This window comes from Hemitrygon akajei, chromosome 27 (genome assembly GCF_048418815.1).
Source record: "Hemitrygon akajei chromosome 27, sHemAka1.3, whole genome shotgun sequence".
Lineage (NCBI taxonomy): Eukaryota > Metazoa > Chordata > Chondrichthyes > Myliobatiformes > Dasyatidae > Hemitrygon > Hemitrygon akajei.
In genome coordinates, this window is record NC_133150.1 from 14,379,094 (window position 1) to 14,401,501 (window position 22,408).

The 22,408-nt window shown below is 41.2% G+C and overlaps 1 protein-coding gene across 7 annotated transcripts in view; it reads right to left on the minus strand.

Moving 5' to 3' along the window:
- The window catches only part of LOC140717136 (neuron navigator 1-like), a 679,346-nt gene that overhangs the window by 322,776 nt on the left and 334,162 nt on the right, over positions 1-22,408 (minus strand). The gene's annotated exons all lie outside the window — the stretch shown is intronic.

A 22,408-nucleotide genomic window follows, 5' to 3' on the forward strand; every position in this document is an offset into this window, starting at 1 on the left:
AGGACCATTCCTCGCCAGATGGTTAGAAAGCATGAAGCCAAAGGCTCCCTGCCATATCAATTCAGTTGTGTCAGCTGAATAAGTTTGGGCAGTTACCAGCCTGGGACACTGCATGAAGCTCAAGAGAAGAAAAAACTGACATCATCTCACCTCACTTTAATCCATCCCCCACTGCAATGCTGCAAGCAGTTATGTTAAAGCCTACAGCCAACATGATCCCTGGAGAAGAGTGTGTGATATACAGGGCAATCAAATGTTGAGAATCAATGGTGGAACAACACAAAAAAAAAAGCTTCTGCACACATGATAATAATTAAATATTGTGCTTCAAGGTTAAACACAAAATATCACGAAAAGACCTCGGTTTAATTTTGTTCAAAATGCCATAGGCAGATATATGTTCAGATACACCAAATACAAAGAATATATGGCTTTGCGACACAGATTCATCACTTTTGCTGGCAACAGCTCCAATGATATCGAGGCCGTGTCTTGAAAAGTGTGATGGGTGAAATTCAAAGAAGATTTTTAGCCAGAGTTGCCCATTAAGAGGACAGTGCTTTCTATTTACCAACATTAATTAGCGTTGGTATTAGATGGTCAATGCATTTGCCATTTGCTTTAAATGCTATTCCTGAGACTGTGCGTTTTATACTTAGATAATGAGTGACAGAATATGGATGAATATCCCAGATGACTATGTCAAAAGGTAGTTTTAAAATAAATGCAATTTGTCAATTTTATTTCCAAATTTAAGAGAATATAGTCTTTTGGATGTAACATTGGACAATCCTCATCCTAGCATATTTCAGTGTATAAACTGCTATTAAAACTTTTATTTTCATGCTAATTAAAATGAAGGAATATGTGGAAGATGATCCATTGGTAATGAGCATTTATTACGGGTAAGTAAGCTACAAATAAGTAAGCTAAATATATCTATTTTCTCTAAAGCACTGAAAAAGGATTAACCTAACCTTGACTCCAAAAGGTCACATATTGCTGCATCAATCTATATTTTCTAGTTCCCTGCCAGCCTTTGTAATGACCATGAGCTCAATAATTTGATTTTTGTAACAACTCATGCTGATCTTAATGCAGCTATGATGTTGTGTTCCTGTAGTACATGGATTTTCCAGTCTGTGCACACACTGCGTGGAAGGTGGGGCTCGCAGTTGGAAAGCATCAGAATGAAAAAAAATCATAGTGATAGGGAGAATGTTGATATTGGAAAATCTAACAACACTTTCATCTGTTCTTTCACAATTTGTTTCTGTCACTGGCTCAGCTATCATCTATTGCTCTTTGCTAATTACCCATGGCTTGAGGGACTATTGAGCAGATAAGAATCAACTGCATTTGTGCGGATGTGGAGTCACGTGAAGACCCGAGCAGGTAACAATGGCAGATTTCTTGCCCTTAAGGACATAAGTGGACCAGATGGGCTTTAATGACAATCTAGTATTGCTATCACCACATTTTCTTATACTAGCATGTTAATTTCCCATTAGTGGGATTCAAAACCAAGTCTCCTGATCAGTAGTTCAGATAATTGTTACCCTGGAAAGAAAGAGAATGTCTCAAGACAGAACCTTCATTTAACCTGAAATATTTACTATGGTTTTTGCTTTTCACAGATACCTCTTGAGCTGCTGAGTGTTACTACACTACAAAAGTTAAGAAAGGATAGTCGTTTAAAGAAAGGATGAAACACAAAATACATGGATGTTTTCAGTGTAGACTAACTTGATTGAGCTGGGGTAAGGATTGTTGAGAGCAGAAGGGAAATGGAGAGAAGATTGGTTTAATCAAGATGCTAAGGCTATAAATACACAGCAGATTTGACGGACCAGATGCTTTTCTCTGCTCATTAATTTTGCATTTTCTGATTACCTTACGTTAAGTAGTTCTCTAAACAACATAAAAAACAATATAGCAATCCTACACCACAGCAATATGGTAATCTTATATTACTCTCATTCTTGACACAGAGTCATACTAGCTGGGAACGTATATTGAAAACTAAACTGGGGGTGTTTGGCTTTCTATTCATACTAGATATAAAAGTAATGGATAGCTGAAAACAATTTGGAGAAATGTGTTTCCAGCATGATACCACTTCACAGGAGCCAACATTTGGACATGTTGTCCATTTTGGACATGTTTGTCCAAATTGACTTGTCCAAGGTGACTTTGAGTTTCCAGTCACCTATCATTTTAACTTTCCATCTCACTTCCTCTGTTCCTTTGACCCTCCATATTGTTCCAACTGAATCCAGTGGAAGCTCAAGGAACACTACCAGGCCATATCTGCATTCCACCCTCAGGCTTAATGGTGAATTCAAAGTTTCAGATCATTAGCCTTTTCTGTTCGTATCAATACTGTCCAGTTCTGATGCAAATCCACCTATAACTCAGTTCTCCACAAGCTCCAAAATCTGGGCCTTTGCAACTCCCTTTTCAACAGTATCATTGCCATCCTCACTGGGAGACCACAGTCTGTGAGGATCAGAAATAACCATAACATCTCCTCCTCACTGACAATTAACATTGGCACACCTCAAAGAATGATGCTTAGCCTATTGCTCTATTCTCTCTATACCTATGATTGTGTGCTAGGCACAGCTCAAATGCCATATAAAAATTTACAGATGCCAAAACAATTGTTGGCAGAACTTCAGATGATAACAAGGAAGAATACAGGAGAGAGCTAGATCAGCTAGTTGAGTGGTTTTGCAGCAACAATCTTGCACTCAACTTCAATAAGACCAAGGAATTGATTGTAAACTTTAGAAGGAAGAAGTCAAGGAAAGGGTGAGCAGATTCAAATTCCTGGGTGTCAACATCTCTGAGAAACTATCCTAGCCCCAATATATTGATGCAATTACAAACAAGGCATGACAGCGGCTATATTTCATTTGGAGTTTGAGGAGAATTGGTATGTCACCGAAGATATTCGCACTTTTCTACAGATTCTGATTGTGAACATTAATTCAATTTCTTCTCTCCACAGATGCTGCCTGCTCTACTGTCTACTTTCAGTATATCATTTTGTTTCAGATTTCTAACTGCATGGTTCTACATTTCACACTCCCAGTATGCTGTGCTTTTTCACCCTCTCTCTTGTTCTCATTTCTCTAATAGCTGAACAACTCAAGAAGTATTGCAAATCATGAACAATTTTGGTCTCATCCAAAGGATAGACATTATCCTCTCTGCATTTCAATCCTCTTTTTTCTCTGCAAAGCACGTTTTCTCATTTTCCAATTCTAAAGAAGGATCATTGACAATAATAAGTAACTTGCTTTTTTTCGCTGTAAATGTCTCCTAAATTGCTAAATATCTCCAGCATTTTCTGCTTTAATTCTAGCATCAGCAGTTCTGTCTTGATTTTCAATTGCTTCAAGAGGATTCTGCCCTCAAAGCAAACATCCTCTGGTAATACAACATAGATGGAAATAATAGTACAAATTTTCTTCAAATCCCAACCATCAAATTGCAGTTACATAGTGCCTTTAAAATAGGAAATATTTAAGTCCACCACAAGAGAGTAGCAAGTCAAAAGACATCAATCCAAACAAGAAAAGTGGTATAATAATGGCACCAACACTTGGATCAAGAGCAAGGAGGAGGGGAAAGAGACAGTATTTTACAGGCAGAGTTGTGTTTATGGACACTTCAAGATGAAATAACTAGTAAAAAAAGTAAGAGAGAACAAATGCACAATTCTACAATGTTATATGGCTAGAGATCAGAAAAATCCAAAGTGAGCAAAACCTTGGGCAAGATTTGAAAATGAAAAAGAAGTTTTAAAACTTATGACACTGTTAGACCAGGAGCCAACATAGGTCAGCTAGCAAAAGTGTGATGGATGAATAGGAGTTTTCATTGAGTTTAGCAAAGGTGAAAGAAGTAAGTTCAGCTGAAGTGGGCTGGCACAGTCAGTAACAAATTAATTGATATGATCTGATCAGAAGAAAAGCTGAGGTAGTAATAGGAACAAATGATATAGCTGAGATGGAAGTAGAAGGTTTTTGCATTGGAGAGATCATGAGAGCAAAAGCTCAGCTCAATCTGAATAGGATACTGAGATCATGAACAGTTAACTTAAAACAGATTGGACGATTGTCATGCTAGCTCCAACTGTTCAAAGTTCAAAGTAAATTTATTATCAAAGTACATATAAGTCACTATATACAATCCTGAGATACATTTTCTCACGAACATACTCAATAAATCCATAATAAAATAGCAATCATAACAGCACCAAATTTCTTGGTGTTCACCTGGCGGAGGATCTCACCTGGTCCCTCAACACCAGCTCCATAGCAAAGAAAGCCCAGCAGCGTCTCTACTTTCTGCGAAGGCTGAGGAAAGTCCATCTCCCACCCCCCCAACCTCATCACATTCTACAGGGGTTGTATTGAGAGCATCCTGTGCAGCTGCATCACTGCCTGGTTCGGAAATTGCACCATCTCGGATCGTAAGACCCTTCAGCGGAAAGTGAGGTCAGCTGAAGATCACTCTTCCTGCCATTACAGACATTTACACCACACGCTGCTTCCGCAAAGCAAACAGCATTATGAAGGACCCCACGCACCCCTCATACAAACTCTTCTCCCTCCTGCCATCTGGGAGAAGGCATCGAAGCATTTGGGCTCTCACAACCAGACTATGTAACAGTTTCTTCCCCCAAGCCATCAGACTCCTCAATACCCAGAGTCTGGACTGACACCAACTTACTGTACTCTACTGTGCCTATTGTCTTGTTTATTATTTATTGTAATGCCTGCACTGTTTTGTGCACTTTATGCAGTCCGGGGTAGGTCTGTAGTCTAGTGTAGGTTTTTGTGTTGTTTTACGTAGTTCAGTGTAGTTTTTGTATTGTTTCATGTAGCACCATGGTCCTGAAATACGTTGTCTCATTTTTACTGTGTACTGTACTAGCAGTTATGGTCGAAATGACAATAAAAAGTGACTTGAGTTGACTTGAGAATCAGTGAAATACCTTTTGTTCAAGTGCACAGAAGTCAACAAACTGTGCAAATACAAAAAGCAAGAAATAATAATAAATATCAAAAACATGAGATGAAGAGTCCTTGAAGGTGCGTTGATAGATTATGGGACTATTTCAATGATGGGGCATGCGACGTTGAAACAAGTGATCCCCTTTGGTTCAAGAGCCTGATATTTGAGGGGCAATAATTGTTTCTGAACCTGGTGATGCGAGGCTCCTGTACCGTCTTGATGACAGCAGTGAGAAGAGAATATGTCCTGGGTGGTGGGGGTCCCTGATGATAAATGCAGCTTTCCTGTAACACTGTGTCACGTAGATGCTCTCAACGGTGGGGAGGGCTTTACCCATGATGGGCTGGGCCGTGTCCACCAATTTTTGTCTTGGATTTTCGCTGAAGGGCATTGGCGTTTCCATACCAGGCTGTGTTGCAGCTTGTCAATATACTTGTTTGTACATCTACAGAAGTTTGCCAAAGTTTTAAATGCCTTACCAAACCTTTGCAAACTCCTAAGGATGTAGAGGTGCTGCTGGTTTGTCTTTGTAATTCAGCTTACATGCTGGGCACAGGAGTTCTGTCAAACATGAGTTCTTTTTGAAAGTTAGCTCAAACTAAATTTTGAGGATTTAAACTCATGGAGACCTGTATTTTCAGAATTACACTGAATGTGTCAAATAAATGTTGTAGCATCTCCAGATATTATTACAGGATCAACAATGGCGCTGTGACAAAATTGACCAATAGAAATTCTATTGCTAATACCACATCCTCACCTTCTTTATTTAGTACCTCTTTAGCCTTAAGGAGATCATTGGAGATAACCGGCAGTCAAAATTTTAAACATAAAATGTATGAGAAAAACAAAGGCTAATTTGTTTGACCAGTAGGAAAACTATTCAAATGACAAACCAGGTCAGGGGATAAAAACAGCCGTTTGGATAAGTATGACAAGTAAAGATGAGTCATTACAAACTTGGTCAGAAGAAACTTCAATGATAAACTTCACGAGGTTTTGAAGAGGTAGCAAGTGTCGATAACAGCAACACAACTTGTAATGTACATAGATTTCTAATTAGCGTTTGGTTAAATGCCAGCCATGAGATTTATGAGCAAAACTGAAACCCAATAAATAAACCATCAAAAGCAACATGGACTGGCCTTCTGACATGAAAAAGGGCTGTGGTAAAGTACATAAATATTTCTCATAATGAACAGTGTACCTCTGGGTTCATTAGCTGAATCATGGCGATTCCGTATAAATATTCATTTTGAGGCTACAGGGCAATATCAAATTCTGCAGATGACACAAAACTTGGGAAATATTCATAGATATCCTGAGGACACAGACTGACTAATGGAATGTGTGAACACATAATACATAAAATTCAATGCCAAAAATGAGAAATAATGCATTTTCTTTGGAAGAATAAGAGGCGTTACTAGGTCAAGAGTACAATTTTGCTGGCCATACAAGAACTATCATTAATGTTGAATGTGTGAACCAAATTTCTGAAAACAGCTGAATATGTCAACAAAACTTTGGTTTTATAATCAGAGCTTTTATAATCCAAAGACCAAAATAAAATAAGTTCTAAACCAGGGGTTCTCAACCCTGGGGTCCGCAGATGCCTTGCTCAGTGGTATTGGCCCATAGCATAGGAAGATTGGAAACCCCTTTTCTAAACATAGTCTACTTGCATATAAAGCATGGTGCCCAAAAGAAAAACCTACTTAAGGCCAAGGTTTTCAAATTCAATGGTCAGGGCAAGTACAGGCGGAGGCCACAATGGCAAATACTCCATTGTGTTTTAAGTCACACAACTTATTACAAATAGAGCTTCTTCTTTAGTCTGGGCCATAGATGTACATATTTCATCTATTCCAGAACAAATTTGTTTTGACCATCCTGAAAAAGATCAAAAATAGTTTTATGTCTTTTGTCTCAACTGCTTCAGAGGAGAGAAGCGCAATCATTAACCCTCAACCATCAGGCTCTTAAACCAATGGATATAACTTCACTCAACTTCACTTGCCCTATCATCAAACTGTTCCCACGACCTATGGACTCACTTCCAAGAACACTTCAACTCATGTTCTCGGTAATTATTGCTTATTTATTTATTATTATTATTTCTTTTTTTCTTTGTATTTGTACAGTTTGTTGTTTTTTGAACACTGGTTATTTGTCTGCCGGTGGGTGTGGTCTTGGATTTACTGAGTATGCCTGCAAGAAAACAAATTTCAGAGTTGTATATAGTGACATACAGTATTTGCACTATGATAATAAATTTATGCTGAACAGTAATGGGCACATTACAACTACCACCTTTATATTTCACTGAGTCTGATTTACACCCGCCATGGTTTCTGGTGAGAAAGCACCAGATACTTCATGAGCACCATAAGCTTCGTCAAGCGGAGGAAAGTTCATGCAAGGTTCAAGAGCTTCGTCAAGCTCTGCTGAATCGTCAACAAAAACGGTAGAAGCTGGAATCTAAAACAAAAGTAGAAAAAAACCTCGGTGAAGGATGTGAGTGACATTCTTAACCCAAAGTTAATCCCACCATACATAAGTTATTCACTATATGTTTTTGAGTCTTCAGAAGGACAGGATTCAGCTAACTATTTTTCAGCTGAAAGATAGTTGCTGCCAATGCAAAACCTTTAAATTTGCAGCTCACAGGTCAACAGATCTTTGCAATTTAGTTTCATGGCACATCACAGTGGAACCTGGACTCTTGATCTGTTTTGGTTAATCAAAGAAACAATAAAGATGCCACAGAATAGTCACAGAGTTGTACAGCATGGAAACAGGCCCTTCGGCCCAAGCTGACACAACTGCCCACATGGGCTGGCTCCAATCCCTCTAAACCTATCTAGAGAGGGGCTTTAGGTTAGGATTAGAGCACCAGAGGGAAGGTAAGGGATAAGGTGGGAGAGGGAAATGGGAATGGGGAATGCCTCCAACTTGATGGCATGAACATTGATTTCTCAAACTTCTGGTAATGCCTCCCCTTCACCATTTCCCATTCCCCTCTCTCATCTTATCTCCTCATCTGCCTATCACCTCCCACTGGCGCCCCTACCCCTTTTCTTTCTTCCATGGCCTCCTGTCCTCTCCTATCTGATTCCCCCTTCTCCAAGGCTGTATCTCTTTCACAAATCAATTCCCCAACTCTTTACTTCACCCCTTCCCCACCCCCTCCCGTTTTCACCTAACACCTTGTGGTTCTTTCTCCCTTCCCACAAATTTCTTACTCTGACTCCTTATCTTTGTTTCTCCAATCCCGATAAAGGGTCTTGGCCCAAAACATCGACTATACTCTTTTCTATAGATGCTGACTGGCCTGCTGTGTTCCTCCGGCATTTTGTGTGTGTTGCCTGGATTTCCAGCATGTGCAGATTTTCTCTTGTTTATGAAATGCACCGGAGGATGCACGGGATTGAGCCCACAATGTCGCCACACGTTGTGGCACCACAAAGCATGATGTCCACAATGCTGCGCAGAACAAGACTGAACACAACAAGCAACTTTCCTCTTTTCCACCCACACACATACACAGTCCTTTAACACCAGGACAAGCCTCCAGCAGACACAGACTTCAGCTTGTACACACTGAGCTTCAACCTCCCCGGTGGACTCTCAGAGATTTAAAGACTTGGCTCTGGCTAACGGGCTCAAATTCCAGACTTCCAGTTCACCCTAGAGCCTTAACTCTCGTCATCGATTCCAGGGCATGCCAGTCACTGAACACAATTCCTCGAGCTCCAGGCATGCCAATGGCAGGACACCAAACACTAGGTCTCATATTCAATTCTCACTGACTGCCTTTCTCAACGTAGGGAGACCAACCTCTAAGGATCCCTTCCATTGAAGTTAGGCTCACTGACCTCAAATTCCCTGGAACGTCCTTGCAGCCATTCTTAAATAAAGACACAATATTTGCCATGTTCTAATTTCTTCGTAATTGCAAACTGGCAGATTATTATTCATGTCTTGCTTGACCATTTTTAAATTTTCAACAGTACAGCCTTGGGGTGCCATGTATCCCATTAAAACTGCTGTCATCAGATAAATCATCTGATTGCTTCAAGCATTATGTGGAAATAGTATCTCCATAATATGCAAAGGAGTTGAACTTGGATTACTGTAAAAGGTGATTTCATCATGCTACAGGCAAACTTACTGTTCAAAGGGCAAGGCTCCAGATGTCTCAACATCAGGACTGTGTTATTGGATCCCTCATGTAATTCACCTCATCTCCCAAGGGATAGCTTGGCAAAAGTTTTCCAAACAAGCTCTTTCCAACGTTAAATTTAATCTTGTCAAACATTAGTTACTTTTCTATCAAGATCACAAAAATGTAGATTAGAAAATTGTTGCTGCAGTGTTGGTGGTCTCTCTCTATATTTAGTGTTTTCTTCAAAATGTTCCTGACATGAATGCACAATCAATCTGTTGGTCTTAATTTTTTTAATGAAAAATCCTTCTTTTGAAAGCAAAGTGATATTAGAATTTCAACTGGAATGGTCTACTGTTCAGGACAAAACATCCATTTACAATTCAAACCATTATAAAATTGAGATTATGATTGTAATTTTATGGGACATGTGAGTGAAGCTTATGTGGTATTCTATACCTTCCATGTGCCCTGGTATTAGATGACATCAACAATGGTCTTTAAAACAACTCCAACTAGCTCTACAATATAGTAGCTGTTTGCAAATCTATGACATGTTGCCTCCCTTCATTCCCTGCCAATTGGCATGATGTTGCTGAAGTCATACATTTGGGGCTCACAGAGGGCACTATAATAAGGTCATTGCCACAATATGGTTCCTGTCTCCCACTGCAGTATCAGGTGGCTAACGAAAGCTTCACTGACTACGGTGGCATGGCCACAGAAGAAGACTGAAAGGCATTCAACAAAAACAGGTGGGCAAGCCCAACACTAACCTGGCACAGAACTTTGCCTGGAGCTCCCTCTCAAATCACGGCCAAAACTTCTTGCACACTACACTTGTGCACCCAACAATAAATATTCTTTGGAAGCAAACCCTGAAGGTTCCATTACACAAGCAGCAATACCCCGACACTGGAAAGACCCAATATGTATCAAATCCCCATTACTGTTACAAATTCTGTGGATTAGAGGGCTACAGGGTGTCAAGGTAACCCGACATGTTAACCAAAGGCTATGTTACTTGGTGCCCAGGTTCAGGGAATCTCATCTGACCTGCGGAGGAATTTGGACTGGTAGCGGAAAGATACAGTTGTCATGGTTCATGAAGGTACAAGTAATGCAAAAAGAACAAGGAAAAAAGTTCTACCGAGGGATATGACCAGCTAGCGATGAAATTAAAATGCAGAACCAAATTGGTAATAATCTCTGGATTGTTACCGAAGCCATGTGCAAATTGGCATAGGGTTAATAAGATCAGAGAGTTAATTGCATGGCTCAAAGATTCGTGTGCTAGAAGTGGGTTAGAATTTGAGAGGCATTGACACCAATATTGGGAAAGGAAGGAGCCGTTCCAATCGGATGGGCTCAACCTGAACCATGCTGGGACCAGGGTCCTGGTGAATCGCATAACTAGGGCTATGGATAAAGTATTAAACTAAATAGTAGGGGGTTGGGTTGAACAGCCTGGAAAAGTATGGATAAAGTAAAAGGGAAGGCAAGATCACTGAGTTCTCCAGAACAAAGAAAGTTTAGAAAGGGATAAGAAATTTAACTTCACGCAACATGGAGACAGAATTAAAACGAAGGGTGGTGAATACATGGCTGAAGGCACTACATGGAAGACCATAAGACATAGGAGTTGAATTAGGCCATTCAGCCCATCAAGTCTGTTCCACCATTCCATCAAGGTTGATCCTGGATCCCACTCAACCCCATACACCTGTCTTCCCGCTGTATCCTTTGATGCCCTGACCGATTAGGAAATTATCAACTCCTGCCTTAAATACATCCACAGACAGCCTCCACCACAGTCTACGGTGGAGCATTCCACAGATTCCCCGCTCTCTGGCTTAAAAAAAAATTATTCCTTACCTCTTTTCTAAAAGGTCACCCCTCTATTTTGACGCTACATCCTCCAGGTCTGGATACCCCCACCATCTTATCTATTCCTTTCAACATTCAGTAGGTTTCAATGAAACCCCCCCCCCCAACTTAAATTCCAGTGAGTACAGGCCCAAAGCTGCCAAACACTCCTCATATGTTAGCCCTTTCATTCCTGGAATCATCCTTGTGGACATCCTCTGGACTCTCTCCAATGATAACATATCCTTTCTGAGATATGGGGCCCAAAACTGTTGACAATACTCCAAGTACAGCCTGACTAGCTTCTTATAAAACCTCAGCATTTTCTCGTTGCTTTTATATTCTATCCCCCTTGAGACAAATGCCAACATTACATTTGCCTTCTTTACTATAGACTCAACCTGTAAATTAACCTTCTGGGAGTCTTGCATGAGGACTCCCAAAGCAGGAAGTGAGGGGCTTGACAGAGAGCTTGAAGATGACTCATACTTGAACTCAGTTCTCAGTACTTGGGCTTGGGCTTGGGCATGCTCAGGGAGATATCCCTCAGACTGCACAACAGTAAAGCAAGCAGTCCTATTTAAACCAAGTTAGGCTGAAGACACTGGATCCATGAGAATTAACTTCAGACGGGGCTCATAAAGAGCACTGAAGATTGTGATGAAGTGTAAAGTTTATTTTTCAGTATTTGCGCATTGCATTTCATTGTATGTTTTGAAGTATGTGACAAATTTGTTTCTCTCCCTCTGACAAAATAGTGCTTTGCGATGGGATTTCTAGCCATCCCTGTTCTCTATTAATAAATATTCTCCTTAAAGTAAAAAAAAACTCAGCCATTTTTCACCTTATACATATTCTAAAAATTTTCAAATTCACACCTCATAGTTGTTCTCACTATTTAGCTTTTCTCTTCTGTCTAGAACAAAATAATCTTAATATTTCAATTACTGAAGAATGTTAAATCAATGCTATTTACATTATCATCTTTACAATCTGAAAGTAGCACAGAAGTCTCCAGTCACCTAATATGAATACATGCAGGATACGAAATAAGGTAGATGAGCAGACAGAAACTGACAAGTATGACACTCTGGGCATCACTGAGTCATGGTTGAAAGATCGCATCTAGGAACTAAGCATCCCAGGATACGTACCCTATCAAAAAGACAGGCCGGTAGTCAGAGGGAGTGGGGAGACTCTGTTGGAAAAAAGAATTAAATCGTATCCTTAGAAAGAAGTGGCATAGGATCTGAAGAGGAAGATGAAGGCAGCAGGATAATGGGGTTGAGAGGGGTCATAAATCAGCTATGATGGAATGTGAAGAAGACTTGATGGGAAGAATGGCCTAATTCTGGTCCTTTACTTATAGTCTTGTTGTGCAGACTCCACCATTCATTCATGGCTGGCTTATATCCCTCTCAAATCCATTCTCCTGCCTTCTTCCTGTAACCATTAACACATTTACTAATTATGAACCTATCATTTTCAAACTCTCACTGCTACAGTCAGAAGTTCCCACCTGCTTCAAACGTGCAACAGTTGTACCAGTGCACAAGAAGAATAGAGTGAGATGGCTTACTGGCTATTGTCCAGTAGCACTCACATCTACAGTGATGAAATGTTTTTAGAGGTTGTTCATGGCTAGAATCAGTTCCTGCCTCAGTAAGGACCTGGACCCATTACAATTTGCCTATCACCACATTAGGTCTACGGCAGACAAAATCTTAATGGCTCTTCACATGGCCTTAGATCACCAGGACAATACAAGCACCTACGACAGGATGCTCTTCGTTGACTATTACTCAGCATTTAACACCATCCTCCCTCAGTCCTGATCAACAAGCCACAGAACTGGGGCCTCTGTACCTCCTTCTGCAAATGGATCCTCGATTTTCTAACTGGGAGATGACGATCCGTGCGGATTGGCAATAATATCTCCTCCTCGCTGACTATCAACACTGGCACACCTCAGGGATATGTGCTTAGCCCACTACTATACTCTGTCAACACCCAAGACTGTGCAGCTAGATGTAGTTCAAATACCATCTATAAATTTGCTGATGATACAACCATTGTTGGCAGAATCTCAGGTGGAGCTGAGAGAGCATACAGGAGTGAGATATACCAGCTAGTTGAGTGGTGTCACAGCAACAATCTTGCACTCAACATCAGCAAGACCAAAAAGTGATTGTGGACTTCAGGAAGGGTAAGATGAGGAAATGTGAACCAATCCTCATGGAGGGATCAGAAGTGGAGAGAGTGAGCAAGTTCAAGTTCCCGGGTGTCAAGATCTCTGAGGATCTAACCTGGTCCTAACATAAAGATGCAACTATAAAGAATGCAAGACAGCAGCTTTATTTCATTCAGGGGTTGAGGAGATCTAGTCAACTAAAACGTTCAAAAACTTCTACAGATGTACTGTGGAGAGCATTCTGACAGGCTGCGTCACTGTCTGGTATGGGGGGGGGAAGTGCTGGCTACTGCACAAGATCAAAAGAAGCTACAGAAAGTTGTAAAATTAATCAGCTCCATCTTGGGTGCTGGCCTCTGTAGCATCCAAGACATCTTCAAAGAGCAGTGCCTCAGGAAGGTGGCATCCATTATTAAGGACCCCCATCATGCAGGACATGCCCTCTTCTCATTGTTACCATCAGGAAGGAGGAACAGAAGCCTGAAGACACACACTCAGCGATTCAGGAACAGCTTCTTCCCCTCTTCCATCCAATTCCAAAATGGACATTGAACCCATGAATACTACATCACTTTTTTTGTTGTTTTTATATTATTTCTGTTTTTGCACTATTTTTAATTTTACTATTTAATATACATATATATATATTTAATATATTATCATGCATTGCTGCTAAGTTAGCAAATTTCATGACATATGCCAGTGCTATTAACCTGATTCTGAATCAACTTCTGCTTTAACTATACCCAATGGCTTGACCTTCACAGATTTATCACCTTCTATTCTGAGGCTGTGTCCTCTGGTCCTAGACCCTCCTATTATTGAAAGTGTCCATTCCATGTCTAATCTATACATACAATTCAATATTTGATAGGTCTCAACAAAATCCCTCATTATTCCTCTAAACCCAGTGAGTACAAGCACAGGGATGTCAAACACTCCTCATACATTAGCCTTTTCATACCGAAAATCATCTTATAAAACTCAGCAGCCTCTCCAATCCCAACACAACCTTCCTTAGGTATGGGGTACAAAACTGCTCACAATAATCCAATTGCGGTCTGACAATTCCTAAATACTCAGCATTAAATCCTTGCTTTTATATACAAATCCTCTCAAAAAGAATGATAATATTGCATTTGCCTTCCTTACCACTGACTCAACCTGCAAGCTAACTTTTAGGAAATCCTGCACAAGGACTCCCAAGTCTCTTTGCACCTATGGTTTTTTAATTTCTTCCATTTAGAAAATAGTTTAGGCCTTTATTCCTTCTACCAAAGTGCATGACCATACACTTCCCGACACTATATCCCATCTGTAACTTCTTGGCTCATTCTCCCAAACTGTCTAAGTCTACCTGCAGACTCCCTGCTTCCTCAACATTACTTGCCCCTCCACTCACCTTCATATTGTCTGCAAACTTGGCCACAAAGCCATTATTCAAATCACAGACATATAACAAAAAAAGAACTGGTCCCAACACTGACCCCTGTGGAACACTAATCATCTGCTGCCAACCAGAAAAGGATCCCTTTATTCCTACTCTTTGTCTCCAACCAGTCGGCCAAAATTCTATCCATAATAGTATCTTTCCCATAACATCATAGATCCTTATTTGTTCAGCAGTCTCGTGTGCAGCACTTTGTCAAAGGCCTTGACAAAGCAAACTACATCCACTGACTCTCCTTGGTCGAACTTGGCTGTTAATTTCCTCAAAGAATTGCAACAGATTTGTCAGGCAAGATTTCAGGAAACCATGCTGACTTTGGTCTATTTTATCGTGCCTCTAAGTACCCCAAAACCAAATCCTCAATTAATGAACTCCAACATCTTCCAAACTACTGAAGTCAGGCTAAAAGGCCTATAATTTCTGCCTCTCTCCCTTCTTAAAGAGTGGAGCGACATTTGAAATTTTACAGTCCACTGGAACCATTACAGAATCTAGTGGTTCCATTAAAATCACCACTAATTCTTCCAAAACTCTTCAGCTACCTGTTTCAGAACACAGGGGTATAGTCCATCTGGTCCAGGTGACTTATCTACCTTCAGACCTTTCAGCTTCCCAAGCACATTCTCCTGAGTAATAGCAACAATACTAACACTCACCTCTCCCCACTGACACACTCAAATTTCTGACATATTACTAGTGTCTTCCATAGTGAAGGCAAACACAAAATATTTAAGTTTGTCCATTTTTTCTCCCCCATTACTACCTCTTCAGCATCTTTCTCAAGCAGTCCAATATTCACTCTCACCCCTTTTTTACTCGTTACATATCTGAAAAATACATTTTGTACCCTCTTTGATATTGTTGGCGAGCTGACCTTCATATTTTATCTTTTCTTTCCGTATGGCTTTTTTATTTGCCATTTGTTGTTGATTTTTAAAAACTTCCCACTAGTTTTTGCTATATTTTTCTATTATGATGTCTTCAACAGCCATGGTTGCTTCATCTTCCCTTCAGAATACTTCACCTTTGGCATGGATCTATCCTGCGCCTTCCGAATAGCCCCATCAAACTCCAGCTATTGTTGTTCTGCTGTCATCCCTGCTAACGACCCTTTCCAATCCACTCTGGCCAGTTAATATGGGCTGCCGTAACGACTATCACCCGTTAGCACTCACATCGACAATGATGAAATGCTTTGAGAGGTTGGTTATGACTGGACTGAACTCCTGCCTCAGCAAGGACCTGGACCCATTGCAATTTGCCTATCATCACAACAGGTCAACAGCAGATGCAATCTCCATGGATCTTCACATAGCTGTAGACCACCTAGACAACACAAACACCTACGTCAGAAAGCTGCTCATCGACTATAGCTCAGTATTTAATACCATCATTCCCACAATCCTGATTGAGAAGTTGCAGAACCTGGGCCTCTGTATCTCCCTCTGCAATTGGATCCCTGACTTCCTAACCGGACGACTACAGTCTGTGCAGATTGGTGAAAACATATCCTCTTCGCTGATGATCAACACTGGCGCACCTCAGGGGTGTGTGCTCACTGCTCTACTCTCTGTATACACGATTGTGTGGCTAGGCACAGTTCAAATACTATCTTCAAATTTGCTGATGATACAACCATTGTTGGTAGAATCTCAGGTGGTGACAAGAGGGTGTACAGGAGTGAGATATGCTAACAGGTGGAATGGTGCCACAGCAACAACCTGCACTCAACGTCAGTAAGACGAAAGAGCTGATTGTGGACTTCAGGAAGGGTAAGACGAGGGAACACATACCAATCCTCATAGAGGGATCAGAAGTGGAGTGAGTACGCAGTTTCAAGTTCCTGGGTGTTGAGATCTCTGAGGATCTAACCTGATCCCAATACATTGATGTAGTCATAAAGAAGGCAAGACAGCAGCTATACTTTATTAGGAGCTTGAAGCAATTTGGCATGTCAACAAATACACTCAAAAACTTCTATATTTGTACCGTGGAGAGCATTCTGACAGGCTGCATGACTGTCTGGTATGGAGAGGCTACAGCATAGGACCAAAAGAAGCTGCAGAAGGTTGTAAATCTAGTCAGCTCCATCTTGGGCACTAGCCTACAATGTACCCAGGACATCTTTCGGGAGTGATGTCTCAGAAAGGCAGTGTTCATTATTAAAGAACTCCAGCACCCAGGGCATGTCCTTTTCTCACTGTTACCACCAGACAGGAGATACAGAAGCCTGAAGGCACACACTCAGTGATTCAGGAACAGCTTCTTCCCCTCTGCCAACCGATTCTGAATGGACTTTGAAGCTTTGGACACTACCTCACTTTTTAAATATACGGTATTTCTGTTTTTGCACATTTTTTAAATAATCTATTCAATATACGTAATTGATTTACTTGCTCATTTATTATTATGTTTTATTTATTTTCTCTCTCTCTCTGCTAGATTATGTATTGCATTGAACTGCTGCTGCTAAGTTAACAAATTTCATGTCAAATTTCTGATTCTGATTCTTCTCTCATGTCTCTGTAATTTGCTTTATTCCGCTGTAACACTGTTACATCTGACTTTATCTTCTCCCTCTCAACTGCAAGGTGAATTCTATCATATTATGAACACTGTCTCCTAAATGCTCCTTTACCTTAAGCTCCCAAGTAATATCTGGCTCATACACAATACCCAATTGAGAACTGCTTTACCCATGGTGGACTCAACAAAAAGCTGCACGAAGATGGCTTAGATGCACTAATTCTGCTCCTATGTATTTTGGTTTTAACAATCTGTTCCTAAGTTACAAGGCTTAATAAGGTGGAAGTTCCAAATTTTGCTATTCATTCTCAGGAAGACAGCATTTATCTTCCTCCCCCCCCCCCCCCCACCACTATAGGAGAGTTCTTGCTTCTGCCTGCCAGGCAGCCAAACCAGAGCATCGCTGCCCACATTCAGGGAGAGCATCTGCAGCTGTACAATCTTGGCCATGCCACAAGGTTATGGCATTCATATTCCATGAGAGCCAGCAGCCTTCTGGCATGCTCCAGTGCCTAGGTTAAGACTGCAGAAGAGGTGTAGAACAGGCACCAATAGAATATGCAAGAGTGACTACATACAAAATTCAGATAGTATAATCGCTTCCTTTACAAATTCAGTTCTGTTGTGAACTAAAGTTCTTTAGTACTGCACGATAAAGCTGAGACAAGAACAGTGTCAAAAGACAAGTGGGAGTATTAGAAAATGGTGTCTTTCATCTTAATTTCCCAAACTGCATCACTTTGCACCTGTACGAGATAATTCCAACTGCCATTATCTTGCCCACTTTCCGATCTGATCCATATCCCATTCCAACCATAGATAAACTTCTTTACTGTCCACTAGACTACCAATCGTTGTGTCATCTTCAAATTTACTGATTATACAACTTAACCAAATCATTAGTGTATATGACAAACAACAAAGGACTCAATGCTAATCCCAGTAATACACCTCTGGTCACAGGCCTCCAATCTTAAAAAAAGTGTTTTCGAGAAAATACCATGCATACCCGAATCCAAAGCCGCGGGTGAAGGCTAGATCTGTGCTGAGGGCTAGATCTGTGTAATTCAAGTCTGGTAATCCAGCATTATACATGAAGGCTAGGTCCAATTTACAGAGGGCAATCTCAGGAGCAGAAGAACGATTCCGATTGAGGTCAGATGCAGTATCAGATGCATGCTAACTCTTACAAGTTTTGCAGGCCATTACTTCCTACAAAGTGAAACCTAACCTAGCAAATGGCAGTGATGCTTCACTCCCAGATAAGCTCAACTCCGTTTTTGCTCACTTTGAAAGGGAGAATAAAACTACAGCTATAAGGACCTCTGGTGACTCTGTGATCTCGGTCTTGGAGGCCAATGACAGAACGTCTTTCAAAAGGGGAAACCCTCACAAGGAGATAGTGAACCTGGTAAAGCTCTGAAAACCTGTGCCAACCAACTGGCAGGTGATTTCAAAGACATTTTTATATTCCCCTTCCTACAGTTAGAAGTTCCTACCTGCTTCAAAATGGCAACAATTGTAGCAGTGCCCATGAAGCACAGGGTGAACTTCCTTGACAACTATTACCCAGCAGCATTCACATCTACGGTGATGAAGTGCTTTGAGAGGTTGGTTATGACTAGATTCAACTCCTGCCTAAGCAAGGCCCTGGACCCACTGCAATTTCCCTATCGCCATAATAGGACTACAATGGAAACGATCTCATTGGCTCTTCACATGGCCTTGGATCACCTGGGCAATACCAATATTTATCTCAGACTGCTGTTTATTGACTATAGCTCAGCGTTTAATGCAATTATTCCTACAGTTCTGCTCAAAAAACTCCAAAACCTGGGTCTCTGTACCTCACTCTGTAACCAAATCCTTAACTTCCTCACCAGAAGATCACAGTAATCGCGGATTGTAAAAAACATTCTCACCTCTCTAATAATCAACACTGGTGCACCTCAAGAATGTGTGCTTAGCCCACTGCTCTACTCTCTCTACATGCACGGCTGTGTGGTTAGGTACAGCTTAAATGCCATCTATAAATTTGCTGTCGACACAACGACTGCTGGCAGAATTTCAGATGGTGATGAGATGGTGAGGAGTGAGGAGTGAACTTGCAGGAGTGAGACAGATCAGCTGGTTGAGAGATGTTGCAGCAATAACCATGCTACTCAACATCAGTAACACCAAAGAATTGGTTGTACACTTCAGAGAGAGTAAGATGAGGGAACACACACCTACCCCCATGCAGGGATCAGTCGTGGAAAGAGTGAGCAATTTCAAGTTCCTGGGTGTCAACATCTCTGACAATCCATCGTGGGCTCAACACATAAATCCAGTTACAAAGGTGACACAATTGCAGCTGTAGCTTGAGATTTGGTGTATCATGGAAGACACTAGCAATTTTTTTACAGATATACAGTGAAGAGCATTCGAACTTGCTGCATCACTGACTGATATGGGCAGGGGGGGGGCTGCACAGGGTCAAAATAAGCTGCAGAAACTTGTAAACTCAGCTCCATTGTGCCTCCCCACATCCAGGACATCTTCAAGGAGCTATGCCTCGAAAAGACAGCATCCATCATTAAGAACCCCTATCACCCAGGACATGCCTTCTTCTCATTGCTACCATCAGGAAGGAGGTACAGAAGGCGCACATTCAACGATTCAGGAACAGCTTCTTCTCCTCTACTGTATTTCTGGAGAGACATTAAATGCATGAACACTACTTCACTTTTTTTTTGTGTAACTACTTATTTAACTTTTAATATGTATACATCTTACTGTAATTTAGTTATTATTTATGTATTGCATAATAAATAATTTGGGTAAATAATTTATTATGTGTTGCATAGTAAGCAGATTTCATGACACATGCCAGTGATAATAAACCTGACTGTGATTCACTACCGTCCTCTGCCTCCTACCACCAAAACAATTTGGTATCTGAATGCCAAATTTAGATTAGATTAGAGCTGGATTCCAAAGTGTTCTTACCTTGCAGTTCAGCCTACTATGCAGGACTTTAACAAAAGCCTGCTGGAGTTGATGGAGGCAACATTTACCACCCTGCCCTTATCATGATTAGATCTTCAAACGACAAAAATCTCAACCATTTTCACAGGAAGTTGGCAACATTTCCAGACACTAAAAATCCTCACAACCACTCTATGAACCAAGGACCAAAACCAACAATGCCCGAAGGCCTGATCCTTGACTCTCCAATACTAGCAGAAACTCCAGTCTCATCAGCCCCTTGTAGGTTGAAACTATTGCCAGCCTTGGGCCTTGTGCAGTCAGACCCAGGATCAGAATGGTCTTTGGCAAACTATGCACCAATTACAGGGCACGCCTGGATTTGTCTGATCTTACATCTTGTGGTGAACTACATATACCTGTCTGGACACGCCCCTCTGCTGACTGCTCCTGTGGCTCCTCCCACAGCCCCCTGTATAAAGGCGGTTGGAGGCACTGCTCCCCCCTCAGTCTCCAGGATGTTGTGTGGTCGTTTCTTGCAGCTAATAAAAGCCTATCTTTTGCCTCCTGTCTCCGAGAGTTATTGATGGTGCATCACATCTATACAGCTTTTTCCAATCTTTCTAAAATTCTTTTAAATGTCACAGCAGACGTTAAGTAGTTTGTCTAACACCTCAAATTCTTACGTATTTTTGTTTATTTTTGTTAACTCTTAACAACCATCACTGTGCATTCTTTACTTGTTAAGCATTTGTAATTAGTGCTTTTAAGCACTTCTGAATGTCTCGGATTGAATCAAAGCAGCCTGCATTATTGTTTCCAACAACGTCAGGGTGTTTCCTTCTTTTGGATGGTGGAGCTTGCTTTAGTTTCAACCACATGATCCTATGGAAGGCTCTTTCACCATGCAGAACTTGTTTCTTGGGGCCTTCACAGCAACTTCCTGGAGGGGCCACTGGGCCCCCAGCATCAAGTGCAGGTGGGCCGATGTTGATTCTTAATTGCTGCCTGATATAACTGAATGGCTTTACTGGGTCACTTTAAAGGGTAGTTAAAAATCAGCCGCATCGCTGAGTGTCTGGAATCACAATAAAGACCAGATGGGACAAAGACAGTATGTTTCATTCCCAGGAGACATAAATGGACCAGATGGTTTTTCAGAACAATTTCATAGTTTCAGGGATATAATTACAAATTCTTGCTTTTTAACTGCGAAAATTATTTTGTTGATCAATTGTAATTTCCGCAACTGCTCTGATAAGAATGGAACTGAAACAGTTACGGCTGCTCTCCTATTTACCCACAATATCACATTCAGGTAAGAGAAATGTTCCCTTCACACAATGGGCGGCTAAGGCTTTGTGACTCTTGTCGTCTTCCCACTCCTTCGAGCAGCTTGTCCTTCTCTGATTCTCCTTTGCTCATTCTCCCAGTCATGCTCTATTTCAGGGGATTGTCTGCTAATGCACCGTGTCTGAGAACAACTGGTGTGTGCAGAAGCACTGGAATCAGCAAAGCTTCCTTCACCACTTGCTACAGCACTCGCTGAGGGCTTCTGCAACCAGAAATAACCAGAGGAAACGGCAAACACAGCTTTACTAATCCCCTTCAATAACACAGGTGATAAGAGCTGCAATTCTTTTGCAATCTGAACTAACAAAAGCAACCGCCAAAGAAAATTGTTGCAGCCAGAATGATGATTATTTCTCTGGGATAGAGGAGTCCACACAAGTGTCATTGGTTTAGGATGAGAAGAGAAAGATTTAAAAAGGACTTGAGGGACAAAATTTTCACACAGTGGATGGCAGGTATATGGAAGAAACTGCCCGAGAAGTGGCTGAAGTAGGTACAATTTAAGAAGCACTTGGATAGGTACATGGCAGGGAAGCGCTTAGAGGGACATGGGCCAAACACAGAAAATTAGGGTTAGCTGGCTGGGCACTGTGACCTGTGTGGACTGGTTGGCCCTTAAGGCCTGTTGGCCCTAGAATAAATTCAGTATGCCAGTGGTATTCTGCTGCAGTAGCACATCCACTTCAAGTTTCAACGTGTTGTGTGTTCACAGATGCACTTCTGCACACCACTGTTGTAACGCCTGGTTACTTGACTTACAGTCGCCTTTCTGTCACTTTGAACCTGTCTGGTCATTCTCCCCTGACCTCTCCCATTAACAAGACATTTTCGCCCACAGAGCTGCCACTCACTCAATGAT